The sequence below is a fragment of the Cnephaeus nilssonii genome, assembly GCF_951640355.1.
Source record: "Cnephaeus nilssonii genome assembly, chromosome: 19".
Taxonomy (NCBI): domain Eukaryota; kingdom Metazoa; phylum Chordata; class Mammalia; order Chiroptera; family Vespertilionidae; genus Cnephaeus; species Cnephaeus nilssonii.
This window is the reverse complement of record NC_137090.1, coordinates 2803962-2815326: the sequence shown is the minus strand read 5'-3', so window position 1 is coordinate 2815326 and position 11365 is coordinate 2803962.

Below are 11365 nucleotides of genomic sequence, written 5' to 3'. Positions count from 1 at the left end.
GGCGCAGTGGAAACCACCTGTGAAACAGTGTTCGTTAATGGGGTTCTTACCGGAGGCCCCGAGTTCAGATCCCACCGCTGCCACTGACCACCTGTGTGGCCTTGGGCAGGGGCTCACCCTCCCTGGCCTCGCTCCCTGCCCCGTGAGATGCGGGTAACCGTAGGCCTGGCCGCTCGGAGGGAGCCCCTGAAGGGCACGGCGCCAGCGCACCCCTGTGAGCAGCTGTTGTTGTTACTATTACCACCTGAGTCCTTCCCGGCTCTCCCGCCGGAAACTCGGCTCCTGACCTTCCTCGGCCGCAAGTGTCTCCCCTAGCCCTGTTGCTCCTGGCGGGAGGGGGGTCTGGGAGGCATTGCCCCCCTCTCCCCCTCCTCACCCCCCACCGCATCAGCCCAGCAGCCAGGGCCAGAGGCAGGAACCGGACCTGACCAACTCCCTCCGGCTGACTGGGCGCGGGCAGAAGAAGGCCGGGGTGCAGAGTGCGGGCTGAACCCCACTAGCCCCAGGTCGCCCTTGGCCTGGGTCTAGGAAGACCTAGTCTAGCCTCCCCCTCCTGCTAGACAAACGACCATGAAGGTGTGTGTGGAGGGGGCACAGGGGGGGGGGTGGCGCTGGGACCGCTCCAAGGCCCGGATGCCCCCTCCCAGCCCTGGCCGGCTGCATCCCCTCGCCCTTCCCTGAAGGAGCAGAGTTTAAAGAAAGATTGGCCCTCACTGGTTTGGCTCAGTGGATAGAGCGTCGGCCTGGGGACTAAAGGGTCCCAGGTTCGATTCCAGCCAAGGGCACATGCCCAGGCTCGATCTCCCCGCCCCAGTAGGAGGCATGCAGGAGGCAGCCAGTCAAGGATTCTTTCTCATCATTGATGTTTCTTTTCTTTTCTTTTTTTAAAATATATTTTATTGATTTTTTACAGAGAAGAAGGGAGAGGGATAGAGAGTTAGAAACATCGATCAGCTGCCTCCTGCACACTCCCTACTGGGGATGTGCCCGCAACCAAGGTACATGCCCTTGACCGGAATCGAACCTGGGACCCTTCAGTCCACAGGCCGACACTCTATCCACGGAGCCAAACCAGTTAGGGCTCATCATTGATGTTTCTCTCTCTCTACCTCTCCCTTCCTCTCTGAAATCAATAAAAAATATATACTTAAAAAATAAGAAAAAAAGAATATTTTTAAAAAATAAAAATAAAGAAAAATTGGGCCTGTGAGGAGGAGGCTGAAGCTGTGGAGACTGTTGGTCTCAGGGGCCGCCAAGACCTTCTCGGTGGGAGGATAATAACTGGAAAGAGGGGGCTCCTGACTGTGGGGACCAGAGAAAGCTGCTTCTCCTGCTGCTCCCCATCCCCCAGGCCTCGGGGAGGGGGGGCCAGAGGAAATGCAGGGCCCTGGGGTGCAGTGGGGCGCAGGGAAGACCAAGACCAGGGCCTGCGTGCACAGTGCCGGCTCTCTATAGGGAGATGGAAGCACACAGCCCTGGGCCTTCCCGGATCTGAGCGCTGTGATGTGCCATCTCTGTTCATCCGTGGGCGGCTGCAGGATCAGCATCCCCACCTCAGGGAAGGGAGCTGAGGCTGAGGGAGATGCAGGGGGAGCACTGAGGTGGAGGGAGATGCAGGGGGAGCAGCTGAGGCCGAGGGAGATGCAGGGGGAGCAGCTGAGGCCGAGGGAGATGCAGGGGGAGCGGCTGGGGCTGAGGGAGACGCAGGGGGAGCACTGAGGTGGAGGGAGATGCAGGGGGAGCGGCTGAGGCGGAGGGAGATGCAGGGGGAGCGGCTGAGGCTGAGGGAGATGCAGGGGGAGCAGCTGAGGCTGAGGGAGATGCAGGGGGAGCGGCTGAGGCCGAGGGAGATGCAGGGGGAGCGGCTGAGGCTGAGGGAGATGCAGGGGGAGCAGCTGAGGCCGAGGGAGATGCAGGGGGAGCAGCTGAGGCTGAGGGAGATGCAGGGGGAGCACTGAGGTGGAGGGAGATGCAGGGGGAGCACTGAGGCCGAGGGAGATGCAGGGGGAGCGGCTGAGGCCGAGGGAGATGCAGGGGGAGCGGCTGAGGCTGAGGGAGATGCAGGGGGAGCACTGAGGCTGAGGGAGATGCAGGGGGAGCACTGAGGCGGAGGGAGATGCAGGGGGAGCAGCTGAGGCCGAGGGAGATGCAGGGGGAGCAGCTGAGGCCGAGGGAGATGCAGGGGGAGCAGCTGAGGCCGAGGGAGATGCAGGGGGAGCGGCTGAGGCGGAGGGAGATGCAGGGGGAGCGGCTGAGGCTGAGGGAGATGCAGGGGGAGCGGCTGAGGTGGAGGGAGATGCAGGGGGAGCAGCTGAGGCTGAGGGAGATGCAGGGGGAGCACTGAGGTGGAGGGAGATGCAGGGGGAGCACTGAGGCGGAGGGAGATGCAGGGGGAGCACTGAGGCCGAGGGAGATGCAGGGGGAGCACTGAGGCAGAGGGAGATGCAGGGGGAGCGGCTGGGCCCAGTCCCTGGCTGCCTTAGACTCCAGCACACACGCCAGACTGAGCTGTCGGTCCCCGGGCGCCCCCGGGAGGGGAGGGGTTCGCGCTGGCGGTCCATGTCCGGGCTTTGTCCCACAGACACGTGGCACCCTGCTCAGCCACGCAGGGGCAGCCTTGGCTGCAGCACGAGCTCCGGTCCAGCCGGCGGGGAAGGGTGTTAAAGGCACAGGGTGTCATTTGCGGCGATGTCTCACAGCGGTAAAGGCAGGGCGGCCACGCTCTCGGTGCTGCGTGGATCCCGTCCAAGAGGCATGAGGTGAGAAGAGCAACGTGTGTGTTCCGTGTCGTTCCATTTACCTGCGTTTAAAGGAACATGCGAATATACGCGGGCAGAGCCACCAAAACTTTCTGGGAGTGTATTTGTGGGGTAACCCTGTATGGGGGGCGGGGGTGAGAGGAGGGAGACAGAGCCTTGCCTTTTATTCCACAAAATGTGTGTGTGTTACTTTTATAACTTATAGGAAAACATAGTCTAAACTTTTGTGGTTTGTTGTTGTTGCTTTTTAATATATTTTTATTGATTTCAGAGAGGAAGAGCGAGGGAGAGAGAGATAGAAACATCAATGCTGAAAGAGAATCATTGATTGGCTGCCTCCTGCACGCCCCACACTGTGGATCGAGCCTGCCACCCCGGCATGTGCCCTTGACCCGAATCAAACCCGGGACCCTTCAGTCTGCAGGCCGACGCTCTATCCACTGAGCCAAACCGTCTAGGGCTATTTTTGTGTGTGTTTTTTTCTGTGTGTGTGTGTGTTGTTTTTTTTACTATATCTTTATTGATTTCAGAGAGGAAGGGAGAGGGAGAGATAGAAATATCAATGATGAGAGAGAATCACTAATCGGCCGCCTCCTGCACGCCCCCTACGAGGGATTGAACCCACAACCCAGGCATGTATGTGCCCTTGACCGGAATCGAACCCGTGACTCTTCAGTCCACAGGCCGACATTCTATCCACTGAGCCAAACCGGCTAGGGCTAAACTTTTGTTTTGAATGGGCCTAGAGGTGTAGGGAGGATCTTGACAGGCGGGGCTGAGGAGGGGGGTTGCAGGTGGAAAGAAAAGAACAGAGACTGGGGAGCAAGGAGCTCTGGTTATGGGAGGGCAAGTTGTGGGCCGGGGTTGGTGCATCCCAGGATGTGTTTGTTGGAGGAGGGTGGGCGACAAGCCTGGGAGGCAGGTGGCCTGTGCTGGAGGCCCGAGCTGAGCTATGCGTTCAGGTGTTCCTGTTTTATCCAGTCAACAATGGGGAGTTTTCCGGCCGGGAAGTCGCCCCAATATTTTCCTTTTGTGCCGCCTCTTTGAAAAGGGCTTCCTCAGACCTGGTTACACGTTTTCATCTTGATGGCAATTGCCAGGTAGGCAGGGCGGCAGGGCGGGCCTCGTGGACGAGGGAAGGGATGTTGGGGACGGAAGACCAGACCCTCGGAGTTTTAACAGGAGAAGCCTTTGTCCTTCGTCCGCACCGCTTGTAGGAAGGCGGGGGAGGCCGTTCCCCAACACCACACGGCGATCCCGAGGCCGCCTCGTGACCCTCAGAACAAGAAGATGAGGCATCGTGACCCTCGGGAGAAAAGGGAAAAGGGAACTTGAAAACATAAGTTAGCAAAAAGAGAGAGAGAGAGGAGGGGGGGGGGGGGGGACTTGGACAACATAACTTTGAAGTAAAATATTAGGGGTCGCGTTGTTAGCTGAGATGTGAGGATTTTAGAGCACGTAATGGCATTCCACGGAGCGGAGGGATGCTGATGTTCTTGTTGGGGTTCAGAGAGGTTTAGGGCTGTGCCCGAGGCCACACGTCGGTCGGGTGGAGCACAGAGCGGCTGCTGGACCCGAAGCCACACTCTTCCCAGCCATCAGGGACCGGCAGTTTCAGAAGCGTCGGCCTGGCTGTGCTTGGGACACACCGGTTTGGGAGAAGGGGGCGGTGGAGGGGGCGGGGGGACAGTGAAGAGGCTACTTTATTATTATTTTTTTAAATATATATTTTATTGATTTTTTTTACAGAGAGGAAGGGAGAGGGATAGAGAGTTAGAAACATTGATGAGAGAGAAACATCATGGATCAGCTGCCTCCTGCACACCCCCTATTGGGTATGTGCCCGCAACCAAGGTACATGCCCTTGACCAGAATCGAACCTGGGACCCTTGAGTCCGCAGGCCAACGCTCTATCCACTGAGCCAAACCGGTTAGGGCGAAGAGGCTACTTTAAAGGAATGGGACACCGGAGGGGCCGGGGAGCAGAGTGGAGGAAGGCATCCTTGTCTCCTGAATTTGGCCAACACAAGCCCCCAGATGTCCTCTCCATCCCTGCTCCAGGAGTACCGCCCCTCCCTCACGGGCTCAGGGGCAAAGTCAGGGAAGATTCTGCTCGAGGGGTTTTGGGGAGAAGGGAACAAATATCTTGAGTGTGTGTGGGGGGGGGGCGGGGCGGGGTGTCAGCAGCTGCTATGCATGATGCGTAGTCACCACCTAGTGGCTATAAGCGGTACTGCACCAAGGAAGCCTCCCCCAAGAGGAGCAGCCCAGTTCCTCTTGCTCCCTCTGCCCTCTTCCTCACCAGAAAACCTGGCAGCCCTGCCTGTGGTGGCTGGCATGAGGCCCCGGGCTCCCGCGTAAGGGGGCTCGTGAGCGGGAGGTGAGATGGCAAAGTGTATGCGACTCTTGTCCTTGCTCTCTGGCCTGCTTTCCGAGCAACGTGCCCAGCTGTGTGGGCGCTCATTGCTCCAAGGCCCGGGCCCCTGGGAACCGCCTGCGCCCCAGGGAAATCCAGTGTCCAGGCTGATGTGCTCAGCCCCCTGGGGCTCGGGGGACAGGCTTCTCGGCTCTGTCTTCTCCTGTGCCGTCCCCTCCCCCACGGTGGCCTTGAAGTCCCGGCCTCCCTCCCAGCAGCCTGCTCCTCACACGCGTGCTGTTCTCCACCCTTTATCAGCCTTCCTCTGGGTCACCCTAGTCGGAGCCAAGGCTTGGTCATTCCGCCTGGCCATTGGGGATAGACTTGGAATGTTCTTCCAGAGCCCACGTCACCTCCCACTTCCCAGCAGGCTCATCCTGCAGACCCCAGAGTGCTGCTGCTGCATCTCCCCCACCCCCCCCCGCCCCCGCCGCCCCCCCCCCGTGCCCTCCCCTCCCCCCTCCCAGGACCCGAGGCCTGGGGGAAAGGGCGCTGGCTTTGGTGGCAAACACTCAGGGATACCCAACTCACCACTAAGGAGCTGTTTGACCTGTGACATTAGGCAGTTTACCTCGCCTTGAGGTGTCAAGGCCTCCCTAGGAAGACACCCCACCCCAGAGCCCCACCCAGAAGCCATAAACAAGAGATCAACAGATCTGAAGACCTGAAAGCTGCAACGTCTGTGCCAAAAAGACGCCCAGGACAACGCTAAGCAAAGGAGAGTTAAAAGCCAAGCAAATCTCCTGAGAGTGTCATCAACGGGGTCCTACTTCAATCCACTTTAAAATGACGAGCCAGCCCTGGCCAGCACGGCTCGGCTGGTTGGAGTGTCGTCCTGTGCACCAAAAGGTTGAGGATTCGGTTCCTGGTTCCTGGTCAGGGCACATACTCAGGTTGTGGGTTCGATCCCGGGCTGGTGCATGCGGGAATCAACCAGTCCAAGTTTCACTCTCACGTTGATGTTTCTCTCTCCCTCTCCCTTGCACTCTCTCTCTCTCTCTTTTTTTTAAAAGCATGTCCTTGGGTGAGGATAAAGGAAAAAATGACAAAACAATCTAAGAGAAAATTGGATAAAGACTAAGAACAAATAGTTCACAGAAAAATAAGTGCAAACAGCCCCCGGATATAGGAGACGAGGAGTATGAAAAAATACAGTAGTTAGGAGCAGGCCATGGAACTGGGAGCCCCTGGCCGGGAGGGGCTGAAGGACCAGGCTCCCTGGAGAAGCGGCTGGCTCCGGGTCTGGGCGGGGAAGTGCGTGGGCAGCCGGGACTTCTCGTTGGTGGCAGAGAGCAGGGAGGCCGTGACAGATGAATGGGGTCGTGTCAAAAAGACACAGGGACCAGCTGGAAAGCACTCCCACTGGCCAAATTGAACAATTTGAGCATCAGGAAGAAAAATGAGCGTAGGTCCTGGAAAAACCTTGCAATCATGAAAAGCCCCGTGTTTCTCAGGAACATCCAGAGAAACCCCGGGGACTCCGGGAGCCATTTATTACACCAGACCTTCCTTTGCAAAGTGGTGAATAAAGGGAAAGGCTGGAGCATTGATCCTGCCTTTCCAGTGGGAAGTGCCTTTCAAGGGAACCCAGTGGCCCTACTTGGGCCTAAGGCCTCACGATCACGGAACCAAATCCTTAACCTTCCGGTGCACAGGACGATGCTCCAACCACCTGAGCCACACTGGCCAGGGCTACTTTGTAATTTTTAAAATATACATATTTATTGATTTCAGAGAGGAAGGGGGAGAGAGAGAGAGAGAGAGAGAGAGAAACATCTGTGATGAGAGAGAATCATGGACCGGCTGCCTCCTGCATGCCCCCTACTAGGGATCGAGCCTGCAACCCGGGCATGAGCCGTGACCTCCTGGTTCATTAGGTCGATGCTCAACCACTGGGCCACACTGGCCAGGCTGTTCTGTAATCTGAAGTTGATTTGTGGGACCTCCTTTTCAGTTTCTAGCGATTGACCTTGGGTTACATTTGCTTCTCTGCTTCACAGAACACGCTGTGTTAGTGACGGCTGCCTAGCGAGCCGCCCCCACACTTGGCTGCTTGAAGCAGACGGTTTGTTTATTATCTCAGTCTCTGTGGGTCAGGGATCCCGCCGGGCTTAGCGGCGTCCATCATCGAGGTGTTGGCTGGCCCTGTGGATGGTTATCTCAAGGCCCAGTCGGGGGGGGGGGGAGGGGTCCACTCCCAAGTTCATTGGCAGGTTCAAGGCCCTGCTGACTCCTGTCCAGAGGCACAGAGGCAGGGCCCGCATCAGGGGCTGGGACCTGGAGAGTAGCATGGGACCCTGCTATTTGTTTAATACTTTAATATATATATAAGAGTTAGAGTTCAGAGAGGGAGGGAGAGGGAGAGATAGAAACATCAATAATGAGAGAGAACCATTGATTGGCTGCCTCCTGCACGCCCCCTACTGGGGATCGAGCCTGTAACCCAGGCGTGTGCCCTTGATGGGAATCGAACCCGGGACTCTTCAGTCTGCAGGCCAAGGCTCTATCCACAGAGCCAAACCAGCTAGGGCTGTTTAGGACTTTTTAAAAAATTGATTTCAGCCTGGCTGGCGTGGCTCAGTGTTTGAACATTGACCTATAAACCAGGAGGTCAGGGTTCAATTCCCGGTCAGGGCACATGCTTGAGTTGAGGGCTCAGTCCCCAATGTGGGGCGTGCAGGAGGCAGCCAATCGATGATTCTCTCTCATCATTGATGTTTCCATCGCTCTCCCTCTCCCGTCCTCTCTGAAATCAATAAAAATATTTTTTTAAATATTTCTCTCTCTCTCTCTCTCTCTCTCTCTCTCTCTCTCTCTCTATATATATATATATATATATATATATATATATATATATATATATTTTAATCATGAATTTTGCGGGCATGTTGACTTTTTAAACTGTTGCATTAAAACATGATTTCTCTTGCTTCTAGAAGCTTTTGGTGCTCCCTTAAATTCTGCCCCTGAAGCGAGTGCCTCCGTGCCCTCACCTGGGCCTGCTCTGACCGGTGAGGCCCGCCCTCAGGGAGAGATGGCAGATAACCCCGAAGTGCAATGTCAGGTCACAGTCAGAGCCATAGGAAACAAACCAGGATAAAGAAAGAGGGACCGGCCCTGACCGGTGTGGCTCAGTGGATAGAGCGTCGGCCTGTGGACTGAAGGGTCCCGGGTTCGATTCCGGTCAAGGGCATGTACCTTGGTTGCGGGCACATCCTCAGTGGTGGGTGTGCAGGAGGCGGCTGATCGATGCTTCTCTCTCATGGATGTTTCTAACTCTATCCCTCTCCCTTCCTCTCTGTAAAAAATCAATAAAATATATTTTAAAAAAAGAAAAGAAAAGAAAAGTAAGAAAGAGGGCCGGGCTGCCCTGCTGGACAGGTGGTCAGGGAGGGCTTCTGAGGAGGTGATGTCTGAACAGAGACCTGCGTGAAGGGAGGGAGCCACGAGAGGATGCAGGGGAGGAGCATTTGGGTTACCGGAACAGCCAATGCAAAGGCCCTGGGGCAGGAGGGGAAGCTGCCTTGAGGAGCAGCCGGGAGGCAGGCGGGGCTGGAGCACAGAGTGAGGGGGAGCAGTGGGAAACGAGGCTGGAGCGATAGGCCCTGGCCCAGGCCGGACTCTGCATTCTGCCTGTGGCCGTGGGAAACGGTGGGCGGAGGCCACGTGACCTGACTCCCTGGTAAAGGCCCCTCCGGGCTGAGTGGGACTGGAACGCGGGGCCTGGAAGCTGCGGGCCGGAGGAGGCGTGGCCGTTGCCTGGGAGAGATGGCGGCCTCCTTCTGGGTCGCTGCAAATTGGGGGTCAGCCAGGAGTCCCCGGGAATGTGTCAGGCCCACACGGAGCCTCCCGGCGTCCACTGCTATTGTCCCTGTGTGACCTGGACATCAACCGCGGGCTCCTGCAACCTCCAGGCTCCGTCCTGCAGACCGAGGACTCTTGCTGAAACCAACATGGGCCTCAGGACCATGACTTAATGTCAAAGGTGACATCAACGCCCGGGTGCAACGAGTGTGTGCACAGGGCAGGGCCGCGAGCGTTTCAGCCCAAACACCACCGGTGGTTACGGCTGCTTGGTGGTGGTTGGGCGGGGGTGGGGGTGGCAGAGAATTTTTATTCCCTCTTTGCGTTTTTCATTTCCCCTCAGCTTCGCTGCGATGGGCACATATTGCATTTGCAATCGTGCGGAAGCCCTGTGCTGTGTTTGAAGCCGTGTGTAAGAACGTAAAGCGTTACGGCCTGTCTCATGCGGACAAAGACACCCGGAAGGCAGGCCGAGGGTGACGGGTGACCGGCGGCTTCTCGTCTACATTTTCCGAAATGCAATGGACACTTTTTGCTTTCGCATCACAGAATTGTTGTTTTTAACAACGAACAGGATGGCGTGGTCTGTCTGTGGACTTAGACAAGGTCAAGGGCTCCCTTGCCCACCTGCCCTGGGGGCCCCCTCCCCTCCCCCCACACCCTCGTGTCCCTTCCCAGCTGCAGAAAAGCGCTGGAGGGCTGGTTCCTCGGGCTCCTGTGTGCCTGGATGGGCCCCGGGCAGTCAGCTGCCTCCCCCGCCCCCCCCCCCCCCCCCCCCCCGCCATGTGACACCTCCTCTGGAAGACCCAGGGCTAGACCCGCAGTTACTCAGGACACCCCCGCCCCCCCGGAACTTGCTGCTCCCCTGCGCCCGAGGGAGGGAGGGACAAGATTCTCTAATGCTACTCAGGCTCCCGATCTCCATGAGGCCTGACTTGGAGTCTGTGTTCATGAGCACTGTCCAGTTCTAGCACAACTCCTGCTCTGCGCGTCTAGCTAGAATCCCCACTGGGTTCTTGTTGTGTTTTTTTGTTTGTTTGTTTGTTTTTTTATACATTTTTATTGATTTCAGAGAGGAAGGAAGAGGAAGAAAGAGAGAGAGAGAAACAGCAATGATGAGAGAGAATCATGGATCGGCTGCCTCCTGCACTCCCCCCACTGGGGATGGAGCCCGCAACTCAAGCTTGTGCCCTGACGGGGAATAGAACCCTGACCTCCTGGTTCATAGGTCAAGGCTCAACCATTGAGCCATGCTGGCTGGACTCCCCCTGGGTTCTTCATCTCCCCCCATCCCCAGCTGATGTGGGACCCACCCCAGGCCTGCCTTCAGCAAGAACCCTGTTGGGTCGGTTTAGGCAGAACTCATGCCAGGTGTTTCCTCTTAGTAATCTCCCCTCCAGACCAAACCCACCCTCCCCCTGGCCCATCCCAGCGCCTCAGCTGCGTCAATCCGCCTGCCCACGCTGCATTCTACGCTGAGCCGGCTCTATGCCGAGGTCTCTTTTCCCCGTTGCAATCGTCCTGAGTAAAATTGGCTTTTATGCTTTAACTACTGTGCAGCTCGTTTCTCTTGGACGAAAGTCACCCTGGCAGGCAGGCACTGTTCATGGCACGCTTCTCAGGAATCACCTGCCGTTCCCTTTGCTTAGTGAATCCACTCCCTTTCCCCTCCCCCCACCCCTCAGTGCCCGCACCCACTGGCTTCTCAGGGAATGACCTTGACTTCAGGAGAGGCGGTCAGCAGGTGGCTCCCGGCAGGTCCTCTGTGGCCTCACGGACATGCTCTCCTGGCAGCTTCTAGGGTTCTGTCCCAGCCCCTGCCCACCCCACCCCACCCCACCCCTGTCCCGTGGTGGGCTCCTCCCTTTACCCCTGACCTCGGGGTCAAGTGCTCCAGGGCCCTGGCCAGCCCACTCTTCTCTTCCCACAGTTCTCTGCCCAGGGACCCCGTCCCACCCCCAATGTAAACCCCAGCTCTGACAGCACCCCATGGGCTTCCCGGGGACAAAGGAGACCTTGTGATGGTGTGCCCGCCCACACCTGCTCTTCCCCAGGCTGTGTCCCCGGAGGACAGGGCCCAGGAGAGCAGACGGAACCGAAACCGGGCAGGCACGCTCAGCTGTCCTCTCTCTCACCCCCAGCGTCCACCCCACCAAGAAACCGTGTTGGGCCAACTTTAAAAATACATCCTGACTCGACTGCCTCCCACAACCTCCGCTGCTGAGGGAGTCCTGGCCTCCTCGCTCCCCCACGGCCCCCTGCGGCCGCCCCCGCAGCCAGGCTAGTCAAGTGGGTAGGTCACCTCTCACCTCTCACCTCTCCGGGGGAGGAGGCCGCAGTGCTCACGAATCAGCATTGTGAACAAGGGCTGTTGTTTGTGCTCATG